Source organism: Callorhinus ursinus, unplaced genomic scaffold (genome assembly GCF_003265705.2).
Source record: "Callorhinus ursinus isolate GAN/ISIS: 27379988/994484 unplaced genomic scaffold, GSC_fseal_2.0 scaffold16, whole genome shotgun sequence".
Classification (NCBI taxonomy): Eukaryota; Metazoa; Chordata; class Mammalia; order Carnivora; family Otariidae; genus Callorhinus; species Callorhinus ursinus.
In genome coordinates, this window is record NW_027397078.1 from 22262265 (window position 1) to 22274570 (window position 12306).

Consider the following 12306-nt stretch of genomic DNA (forward strand, 5'->3'; position numbering starts at 1 on the left):
ATTTAAGGAGAATTGACATCCGTACAATATTCTGCTTACTGTAAATGAGCGTGGTGTAGGGCGCCTGGGTGGCTCAGTTGGTTAAGCAACTGCCTTCGGCTCAGGTCATGATCCTGGAGTCCCACGATCGAGTCCCACATCGGGCTCCCTGCTCAGCAGGGAGTCTGCTTCTCCCTCTGACCCTCTTCCCTCTTGTGCTCTCTGTCTCTTTCATTCTCTGTCTCTCAAATAAATAAATAAATAAATAAATAAAAAACCTTAAAAAAAAATGAGCGTGGCGTATTGCTCTATTTGAGACTTCTTTTACCTAAGTCTATTAGTAACTTTTTTAAATATTTGCTCTCATAAAGATCATGCACATATTTCTTAGTTCTTTTTTTAGGTATATTTTGGATATTGCACTGTTTTGAATGGTATATTTTCCATGATATATTCTTTTATTTATTTTGTGTGGCTAGACTTCTGATTTTGCTGTAGTGTTCTACATCAGTTTCCTGAAGTTCCTTATACAATTTGAATACTTGACAGCCAATTTCTTTGGAGTTTTTAATTAGGGGATCTTATTATCTCTTTTCATAATCCATAACTTTTATTTTGGTATTCCTATGTATGGCTATATGCTGGCTCCACAAACCAGTCCAGGTTTGAACGGTAGAAATGGTACCACACCTCCATATCCTGTTTTGACTTCAGGGGGAATGTTTTAACATTTCACACTTACGTATGTGTGCTGTTGATTTTAGAATATGGAAATTCTATTCTAATATGTTTGTTAACAGTTACTGGCACGAATTGGTGTTGAATTTTTATCAAAGGTCTTTTTCTCTACTCTCAGAACATGATAAAATGCTTTCTCTTCTCTCTCTGTTAACTAATTCACAGTTTTTTCTAATGTCATATGATCTTTGCGTTCCTTGGACACAGCCTCTTTCTTCATTCAATTCGCTGCTGTACTGGATATGCTATGAATTTATTTAGAATATGTATATGAGTAAGCTTGACTCAAGTATTTTTTTCTTGGGGCACACTCATCTGGTTTCTGTATCAAGGACAGTTAGCCTGTTAAAGTGGTTGAGTAATTTCCCATCTTCTTGTACAGCTTGTAAGAGCTTACTTAAAGTGCTGATTAGCTTTTCCTTCATCATTTGGTGTAACGGACCTTTCAACCTGGCTGATCCTGGTACAGTTTGAGGGCAAAATGTGCCCTGAAAATATATCAGGATTGAGTTTCAGGTTCTATCGGTCAATGAAAGTTTTATATTTCTTTATGGACCTGTTTAGTGATTTATATTTTGCTACAAATGCTTCCATTTTACTTGGGTTTTCAAATGTAAAGACATATTTATAATAAAATCATTTTATTATAGAAAATTCCCCATCACATATAACATTACAAAGGATAAAGTAACTCAATATACCTGATGCTCAGTATCATTTATCTTCAGTAGTTATAGGAAGCTTGTTCAGATTAGGGTTTATTTAAATATTTGTCTCTTTGTTGGCAAAATCACTCCTGAAGTGACATTGTGTTAATTCCATTAGGAGGCACAAAACATCTGTTGTTTCCTTTGTGGTAATGTTGGCGGTCATTGAGGATCATCAGTGTCATCCATTAATCCATTAGGGGCTGCTGAATTGTAATTCTGGAGTTCTGTCATTTCTTCTGAGATTATTAGCTGAAATATATCTATAGGTAGAACCTTCTGTTATCTTCCATTCTGTTTTTTTGAGGTAAGCCTTACAGTTGCCCCATTTTACTGCCCAGAGAGCTAGATATATAGATAAAGAAAGCTAGATTTTTTTGTCTAATCAATATCAGTAAACTCTTTAGCTCAAAATTGTATTTTTTGTAATTTTAAATAACAAATCTTGCTTGAGAACTAAATCAGTTAGTAACTGGATGAATAATTCATCTGTTAATAATAATTATTAATGAGCAGCACTGGAATAATCCATGTTCAGGCCCTAGTCTTTGTCACATGACATTATTTGTGCCTACAGATAGTTATAATTTTGGAAAATAGAAAATTTTACTATAATTTATTCAAAGCTAGTTTTCTTTGAAGGAATATACTTTCTATGTTCTTTCTATATAGCTAACCAGTCAGTGTCAACTCAATTGAGTTTTATTTTTTTCTTTATAAATTCTAATGTGGACATGGCAACTAGTTTTAATGTTATTACTATCTTAGCTTGTATGTATGTACATAAAAGATAAAATTGTGGACTCCCTCCTCTGGGTTCACAAATTTATTCAATATAGGGCTGTCCTAATAGACTCAGGACTCTATTCATTAATGTAGCCAATGCAAAAATATCTGACTTGTTTGAATAAATATGCTAATATGTACTCTCAATTTATTAAAAAAGATTTTCCAACTTCTCATTTTACTTGTTAGTAAATAAAATACTTAGATTTTTGAATGACTGTTTACTTCTTGAGAAGGTCACTTTTTAGACACATTTCTAGGTTAATAAGCCTGGTAATACAAAATGTTGCCGAGCAAAGACACTGAAACTATGGATAAGGAGTCAGGTTATAAAACCAGGTTTGTCACCATTCAGCTGTTAGAACTGTATTCCCCTGTGCCTTCATCCATCCTGCTCCTCTGTGAGTGATGTAATAACATGTTCTCAAGCAGAAGTTACCTAGAATGATTTGGCTCCTGACAACAATTTTAGCCTTTCAGTGGCTGAAGACCTTTTTCACCTTTACCTTCTGCTCCAGTTCAACTTAGACAAACTGTCCACTCTTAAACCTGCTGCTTCCAATACCATTTCATCCATTTCAGTGGCTACACTGCCAGTGAAGGACCGAATTTCTGAAGGCTTCTTCATTCCCATGCCTTATTCTCTTGGACATCAGTTCCAGCCAAGATAACAATATTTAGGAGACACAGGACATATCTGTTAATGATCCAGGCTAATTCAGAGGAATGGATGCACTGTCTTTGAGGAGTACAATACCTGTGACACCATGCTCAGATTAACATAGCCAGGAGCCAATTTGGCAGATCAAGAGAACTCTATTTTGGGGTTTTTTTTTTTTGGTTTTTAAGTTTTAGTTAGTTAACATACAGTGCTATACTGGTTTCTGGAGTAGAATTCAGTGATTCATCACTTATATACAACACCCAGCACTCATCACAACAGGCGCCCTCTTTAATACCCATCCCCCATCTAGCCCATCCCCCACCAGCCTCCCTCCATCAACCCTTAGTTTGTTCTCTATCATTAAGCGTCTCTTATGGTTTGTTTTGCTCTCTCCTTTTTTTCTTTTCCCCTTTCCCATATGTTCACCTGTTTTCTTTCTTAAATTCCACATATGAGTGAGATCATATGGTATTTGTTTTTCTCTGATTTATTACACTTGGCATAATACACTAGCTCCATCCACATCATTGCAAATGGCAAGATTTCATTCTTTTTGATGGCTGAGTAATATTCCACATCTACTTTATCCATTCATCAGTTGATGGACATTTGGGCTCTTTCCCCAGTTTGGCTATCGTTGATTATGCTGCTATAAACATCAGGGAGCATGTACTCCTTTGAATCTGTATTTTTGTATCCTTTGCGTAAATACCTAGTAGTGCAATTGCTGGATCATAGGGTAGTTCTATTTTTTAACTTTCTGAGGAACCTCCATACTGTTTTCCAGAGAGGCTGCACCAGTTTGCCTTCCCACCAAGAGTACAAGAGGGTTCCCATTTCTCCGCATCCTCGCCAACACCTGTTGTTTCTTGTGTTGTTGATTTTAGCCATTCTGACAGGTATGAGGTGGTATCTCATCATAGTTTTGATTTGTATTTCCCTGATGATGAGTGATGTTGAGCATCTTTTCATGTGTCTTAGCCATCTGGATGTCTTCTTTGGAAAAGCGTCTTTTCATGTCTTCTGCCTATTTCTTAACTGGATTATTTGTTTTTTTGAGTGTTGAATTTGATAAGGAGAACTATTTTTGAACACATAACTTTGCCACTTGCCAAGCAACCAAAATAACTGAGTAGAAAGTTTCTGAATAGAGGCACCTGGGTGGTTCACTTGGTCGGGCAGCTGCCTTCAGCTCAGGTCAGATCCCAGGTTTCGGGGATCAGGTCCCACGTTGGGCTCCCTGTTCAGCGGGGAGTTTGCTTCTCCCTTTACACTTTCCCCCTGCTCGTGATCTCTCCCTCTCTCAAGTAAATAAATGAATAAATTAAATTAAATAAAAAGAAAGTTTCTGAATAAACTTCAGAAATAAGAGAGTATGTTAATACTTCCTAGTAACTGGAAGACAAGGAAGCATCAAGGGTACATGTTATTGAGTTAGGATCAGGATTAAGGTGAGGGGAGTGGGGAATAAAATATTAAAGTTTTAAAGAGATGGGATCTGACCCTGCACTTGCATGACCCCAACAGTGTGTGCCTCACTTGTCTAACCCTATTTTCAGCCCATGGATGGTGTCTTTATTTAAAAGTGTGATATTTTCTCATAATGGATCTTTGGCATTAACTTTATTTTATTTAATATTGAATGAAAGCATAATTTATCTTGATTACTGAGATTGTGTGGTCTACCCCTGACCTTAAATTTTGAGCTCAAAGTCAGTGCCTCCCTTGCCTCACCCTAGCCCCAGTCCTGGTGAGTCTTCAGTGTTTAACACTGATCCTGTCCTCACACACTAAGAGCAGTGATACTTAAGTATACCTGGCCTTGTTTTAAATTCTACGCCTCATTCCACTGTCTGCCTTTGTGATCTTGAGCAATAAAATTACCCTATATGAGATTATGTTAAAAAAAATTTAGAGTGGAGAATAAGGATATTCTTTTTACTGAATTGGTGGGATGATGAAATAAAAGTACATATGAGAAGACACTCTGTAAGTTTCACAAATTACTAGTTATTTAGAAATATTTCTTGGATTGAAACTTTGAGAAAGTCCTAAAAATCAGTCTGGATCCATCCTTTGAGATACCCAGTACCTTAGTGTTCCATCGTTGCATAACAAATTATGTCAAACTCAGTGGCTTAAAATAACACCCATCTACTATCTCACATTTCTGTTGGTGAGTAGTGTAGATGCAACTCATTTGTGTTCTCTGCTCGGGTCCTCACTCTCAAGGTGTCCTGTGGCTGGGCTGCATTCTTATCAGGAGGCTCTTAGGAAGGGTCTCCCTGCAAGATTCAGGTTGTTGGCAGAATCGAGTTAACCTGTCACTGTAGGCCTAGGGTCTCCATTTCTTTGCTAGCTGTCAGGCAGGGGCCATTCTTGGCTCCTAGAAATTGACTGCATTCCTTGCCATTTAGCCCTCTCCATTTTCAGAACCATCAGTGGAGAATCTCCCTTATGTAGAATCCCCAGTACCTGAATCCCTTTCTCCGGGAAGAAGGAAACTTGCCCCTTTTGAGGGCTCACCTGATTAGGTCCAGTCCACTAAAGATAATCTCCCTTCCTTAAAGTCAGCTGTGCTATATAACAAATTAATCACGGGAGTGATATCCCATCATATTCACAGGTCCCTCCTGCATTCAACAGGAGGTGATTATATGTGGCTGTGAACTACTGAGGGTAATATTAAAATTCCGACTCTCACACCTAGAAAAAATAAATGATTAAGGAATTTCTGACCATAACTGTAGCTGGAACTCCCAAGTTGCATATGCTGTACTAAATTTAGAACAAAAGGTCTTAAAGTCTCTAATGCTGTGGTTTGTTTTGGTGTTTTTTGTTTTTTTTACCTTCTTCGAAACAACTGTGCTTCAACAGTTGTTAGCATCCATCAGGCAACTGCTTAAATGGGATATGTGCCACAAGACGCAAAATTGAGGCTTCTAATTCCCATACTGAAAGGTTGCATTCAAACAGTGAACTTCAAGGGGTCTGCTGTTTCATCGTTAATGTCTTCATGTTTTATCAACTCAGCAGCTACTCTCTTTCTGCTTGTCATTTATTTAACAAATACATATACGGCTAAGCACCATGCCAAGAGTGGAGTGTGCAGTAATGAATCCTGTGTGTCTTCATGGTACTAAATGGAAATCCACAAGGTTTACAACTCACTCATTCTTCTTTCCATCAGAGTAACTTTAAGTGTAAGCAGCGATAAATTACTCTTACATCCTACTATTTTCGAAGGTGTAGCCATGGTCCTATAACAAAATGAGGAGTGACGTGTGGACCACTCAACTGGAACATACCTTTGCCTGTCTAGGCTTCAGATTCTATTCTGAGAGGTTGGTGGACTAGCCTATCGCAAGTATTTACTGTTTGTTACTGGTGCTTACTATAAATGGAAAAGAATTTTAGATTCTACAGAAAACGTGTAGGTAATATAAGTTTCAAATGAAATGCCATTAATTTACTTGGAAAGGAGTAAACTGCCAAACAAATATAATAACAACATATACATAATAATAATCATGTAAGTTCTGACCAGGTAGTTGATAAGATTTTCCTTGGCTGAAAGTGGGAAAAGTACAAGGATTTAAGGAGGGCGGGGAAAAAAAGATGCCTACAAAGACACACAAGTTTAGTCAACCTAAAGACTAGGGGCCTGTATATTTTTATCTTTAAAAGAAGGATTGTTGGGAATCTCTTTTCGAAATGAAGGGGAAAAAGTAAAGGATGCCTGCCAAGCAAGGAGAAAAGTTTGGATATTTTAGACATTAGCAGTCATGTGAGTTATATATCAAGAGAGTATATTTTCACCGGCAAAGAAAACACTGATTGGAAGTTATGAAGGGATACTGGCGTATTTCAAACATTTAAAATCTGATGGGTTAAGAGGGGTTTGGGTTTGTTATTCATTTGTGTTCTTTATACGCTCACTCTTAGTGGCATGGTCAAACCAAGCATCTCAGTGCATGCCTGTGCACTCACGGGGCAGGTAAGAAGGGACAGGACAGAAAAGCCGATTCTCAACCACTACAGACAAGTCAGATGTGTCCTAAGAGAGAAGTGGTTGTGACTGGAAAATGTCATTCGCTTAGCTCCCCAGACCGCTTTTTACATCTAAGGTGTGACCGAGTTGTGGGATGGGGCGCACAGGTTTTCCCACTCCGTTCTCTACAATACCTGTCTGCCGTGGGGCCATGGGGATGGGAGGGAGAAAACGAAGGAGGCAGAACAAATACTGTAAGATGAGAATCATCGGAACTACTTAATTACTGAGGACCCCCAACATTACACCTGTGCTCTATGCCTCATCATATGCAGCCTCTGCTGTCGCTTTTAGTCACTGGATTACATAGGCAAAGAGAGGGAGGCTCGTGAGAATAAAAAGCTTTCACTTATGTATTTAGTTTCTATTTACTATAGCCAGGAACTTGACCAAAGTTATAAAAATAGCAACGGCCTAGACTGAACAAGAGACAGAGAGAGGTGTTGGAAGAGTTCTTTTTCTGCTCAGAAGAGGCAAAGACTCCTTGACCAGTGGATAAGCAACCTTCTTCGGTATCGTGTATTGTAATCAGCTCTGGGCAATACTTCCTCTTTCATATTATTCAAAATTTTGATAATCAAAATGAGTGGTCTCAGCTATAAACTAGCATTAAAGTCATGATAAGGAAAAAAATTAATGTGATATTTATTGCAAGGACATTGCTCATGATAGAATCGCCCTGAGCATTCAGTTGAGAAGACCCTTTGGAAATATGCTCTTAGCTTAGCACTCTTATTTAGGAGAAACTATGTTCTTTTCATCTGATGGACAGTTAGTTGTCTTTTTTACTCAAGTCAGAAGTGGAATCTCAAAGTAAGATTCATGCATTCTCAAAGCAAGTGAAAATGGTCTGATTCTGTGCACTTTGAATACCAACCAGACTTCATATATTTCACCCCCCACTTTAATATTTTCCTGAATACAAAATATCACAATCCTCCATTCAGTAGTTATTTACTGGTAAAGAGTTTGGCCATGTGCTGTGCTGGGAACTGAGGATAAAATGGTGAACAAACTATGAGCAGACCCTGCCTTCATGGAGCTTATCATCTAGTGGGAGAGACAGGTATAAATCCAGTAGACACACACACATATTTATCACAAACTGCTCGAGGTTATGAAGGTAAAGGACAGGGAGATAAAATAGTACGATACTATTTGATTCAGTAAGTTTGAGAAGGTTGTCCTGAAGAATCAGTATTTTAACCTAGGGAAAGGACAGATGCGAGTTAGAATAACAAAGGTGAGGTAGGGTTTGAAGACTGTTCCTTAAGGGACCTGCCTGTGCAAGGGTCTGATAGAAGAATAAGTTTGGTGCACTCAACAGACTGGAAGAAGACCACTTTGGTCTGAGTGTGAAAATCTATGGGAAGAGCAGTAAGGAGTTTGAGTTTCTTTTCAGGTGCAAAATAAAACCACTGAAGGTGTTAAAGCAGGGGCATGACCTGATCAGGTATGTATTTTCTAAAGATCTCTGTGGCTGCAATGTAGAAAACAGATTAAGAGAAACAAAGAAAACAAAACAAAAATGTAGAAAAAGAATTCTGGATACTTGCACAGTATTGCAGGATTATGACACTGGAGATGGAGAAACCTGCATAGGACAAAGCCACATATGAACAGAATCTGCGTGACTCACAAGCTAGTTCGCATATGGATGGTGTAGGAGAAAACAGTGTCCCAAATGCCTGCTTATATCCGTGGTATGGGTGCGTGCACGCACACTTGCATCACTTGCTGAGATTGGGGAATCTGCAAGTGTACAGTTTACCAACATTGGGCATCAGAATGGATGTAATTTGGGGGTATGGTTGTGAGTTCAATTTAAAAAAAGGTTGCATGTGAAGCACCTTTCATAAACACTAAAGGGAAGGTATCAGGCAAGCCGAAATATATACGAAGCTGAACGGTCAGAGAGGTCTGACCTCGAGATCCACATCTGAAGTCATAAGCAGGTATTTGAAAATGGAAGCAATGAACATGAATGAGATTGGCAAGAAAAAGAGTACAGAGTAAGACAAATATGAAGGCAAGCCAGCATTTCAAGAATGGGTAGAGAAGCTTACCCATTACAGAAAACTTAGAATATAGAGAAAATAATTTAAGCACCCAGAATTCTCTTGAATATACATAAAAATTGTTAACATTTTGGTACCAGAGCTTACAATTCCTATGAATACCCAAAATATTTTTACTCTCAATTAGCAGAGATAGTAAGTTCTCATTCAGTGTCAATGAATTAATTAATCCACTCAGAATATTATTAAACTACAAGCATAATAAAGTAATGAATAAATAAATACATTCTGTAAAGAGTTAAATTTATATATTCAGTACCTCTAGTTAAGGCATCCAGAGAATTTGGTGAAATTAAGTTCTATAGTGTAGTTGCTTCAGAAAAAAACTCACTGTCACATTTGAAAAACAGCAGAAAGCAGATGTTCTGTTAATGGTGGCATCGTGTTGCTGTGTGAGGGACAACACATTAAGTGTGCATTATGATGGCAAAGTAGAACAACTCATTATTGGCTTTCCCTACACTGAGTCATTTGTGCTCCTATTAAAATGAATATTAACTGGTTTGTTCTAATTTGATTTCAACTTCAACAGCTTTTAAAAATATCAGTGTCTATAAGTATAATGTGTTTTTTAAATGCACCTAAAATTCATTCAAAAGAAAATGGCTGTGTGCATTGCACTTATATGTAAATGTGAAACTGATGGAAAAGCATATTGTGATTAATGTGTAATATCTGGTATTTGCATAAGGGAGGTCCTTTCCTATTTTCAGTGGTACATGGTTTATGGGGTCTGTCGCAACCATATTATGTACAATGTAAGACACTGAGCTGAACCTTAGGATGAGTGTGACATTTAAAACTTTATTTTCTTAGAATGAATCAACATGCTATGAAGTAATTAACTTCTTCACTGCTTAGAGTCATGCCTTTCCAAAATTGAAGAATCTCTCTCCAGAATTATTAAATTTCAGGTTCTACTGTACCTACACTTAATGTTGTGGTAACTATTAAGACGTGTACATTTTTTGTCACTTTAAGAAAATTATTCATAAAAGAACACAACTTTTAAATCAAGTATTTCCTATTAAATTTTAGTTTTAATCTAGGTCTTTCAATATGAGTTTTATCTTAGCACCCGGATAGTTTTTTTTAAACTCTGTTTTCATGATTTCACATTTTTAAAACTGTAGAGGAATTTAAAGAGTAAGAAAGCTCTGAAATATCCATAGCAATGAGGTATAGGATATAGAGATAATAAAACAGAGAGAAGTATATAATATAGAAATTATATTTGAAAATTTCAATAATGTTTTTTTTTAAGATTTTATTTATTTGAGAGAGTGAGCAAGAGAGCACAAGTCGGGGGGGTAGGAGCAGAGGGAGAGGGAGAAGCAGACTCCGCGCTGAGCAGGGAGCCCAATGAGGGACTCGATCCCAGGACTCTGGGATCATGACCAGAGCGAAAGACAGCCACTTGACCAACTGAGCCACCCACGCACCCCTCAATAATGGTTTTAACCAACAGTTCCCTTTTATACTTCTACTGAGCCAAACCATTTACTATTTGAATGAAACCAGATTTTGTTTCCTTTTTCTGGTTCTTGGACTGATGACTAGATAAGGAGCCCAAAGACAAACACCAAGAAAGGTCATATGGCAATGACCAAGCTATAGCTGAATCAGACACATCAACTTCAAACAAAAACATCATGGATAAATAAGAAAGAATGAAACCAAATAAAACAAAACAACATACATATTTTATGAAACACAACTGTAGTGTGAACATATCAATCATAATAGCAAACTGTTCATTGACAAGATCTATTTTGGGCCATTTGGACCACTGTGAAGCAGTAAACTCACAAACAGGTATATCCATAATAGTGATGCTCGAAGCAAGATTTAGAAAAAAAGTTCTTCCGTGTGAAATTGTTTCTTTGCTTTTATGAAAAGGAAATGCATTTTCATTTAGTGGTAGATGCTGTACAAGAGATATATTACTGCAATAGTGAAAGGCAGGTTTTTTTTTTTTATAAGAAGAAAACTTGATATGGCTGAAAACTGCCTCTAAATAAAGAGAAACAAATGAGTTACATTAGTGTTTTCAGACACACCATGTGATCGTGTCAATGCTGAGGAGCATGGGTATATATTATTCTTTTCCACATTTGATAGATGAGAAAGGAAACTGAGGCACAGTGCAGCTAAGTGATTTGCTTGAAGCCGATAGAACATACATTTCACAGAGCATCGTGGTAAAAATTTGAGTAGTTTACCATTCTTCTCTCCTATTCCCAAGAAACAAATTGCTCTAAACTAGGAAGGTAGGTTTTCTAGGAGCATTTTCTTCTTGGCAACATTTTATTTAAAATGCTGTAAAAACAGAAAGTCGAAAAAAAGAGGTAGAGAAATGTACCAAACAGTAATAGTAGTAAAACTTCTGAAAATAGCCAAGTCAGCAGGAAAGAGGTTAGACACCAACTGAGACAACATGGGATGAAGGTGATGGGGAGAACGTGTCAGAAAGTTCCTAGATGGATCTTATTTCCTGTGCTTATTAAACTCTGGGCCACTCCTTGTGCACCCCTGGTTAGGAGTCTAAATGATCCTCACGTGTGCCTGGTAGTGCATAATAGACATTAAAAGATATTTGGTGAATGTCAGGATGAACATATTGTTGAAGTATAAGATAACTGAAATGTATGTGTATTTTAATATAAACGCTTGGTGATTTTTCATAAACAATTTTTGTAGAGAATATTGTTTTCAACTAATCTCATATTGTTTGATGTCTCAGCTTAACAATTCTAGCAATGAATCTAATGTACCTTGCCTGGGTACGTATCGAACCAGAGTTTGCCCTGGAAGAGCTTAAAAATACCTGTGTAGTTCTTTGAATACTGGGTTGAATCAGTTTGCTGTTGTCACAGTTATATTGTGTAGAAAGGAAGAAACTCAAATTCAGTGCATACAGCCAAGAATTTATTTCTCGCTCATGTTTCTGCAGGTTGGCTGAGGTTTTATGATCTTGGCTGACTTTGTTTGGGCGTGGCTCCAAGCTGAAGCTAGGATCCAAGTCCGCTCTATGTATCTCTCATCCTCTTTGCACCAGGGGCTACCCGTACCCTCTTCTCATGACAGTGATACAGTGGGAACAGAATGAGCCCAAGCCCAGAATCACACAAGCACATTTCGAGTCTTGGGTTATGTCATGCCCGCTAACATCCATTTGGCAGAGGCAAGTTACATGGCCAAACACAACATCGGTGGATCATGGATGTACAGCCTTCCCACGTAGGTGGGGGCGGGGGAGGTTGGGAGTGAATATTTGCTCAACAGTGATCTAATCTACCATCC

The 12306-nt window shown here is 37.7% G+C and overlaps 1 long non-coding RNA gene across 2 annotated transcripts in view; it reads right to left on the reverse strand.

Moving 5' to 3' along the window:
* Positions 1-1418: 1418 nt before the first annotated feature.
* Positions 1419-12306, reverse strand: part of LOC141374319 (uncharacterized) — a 147065-nt gene continuing 136177 nt past the window's right edge. The window contains exon 3 of one of the 2 annotated variants that reach the window (XR_012381096.1): positions 1419-1513. This is a non-coding gene — a long non-coding RNA (uncharacterized lncRNA). Of the gene's footprint in view, positions 1688-12306 lie in introns of both variants that reach the window. The other variant, XR_012381095.1, reaches the window with a different exon arrangement.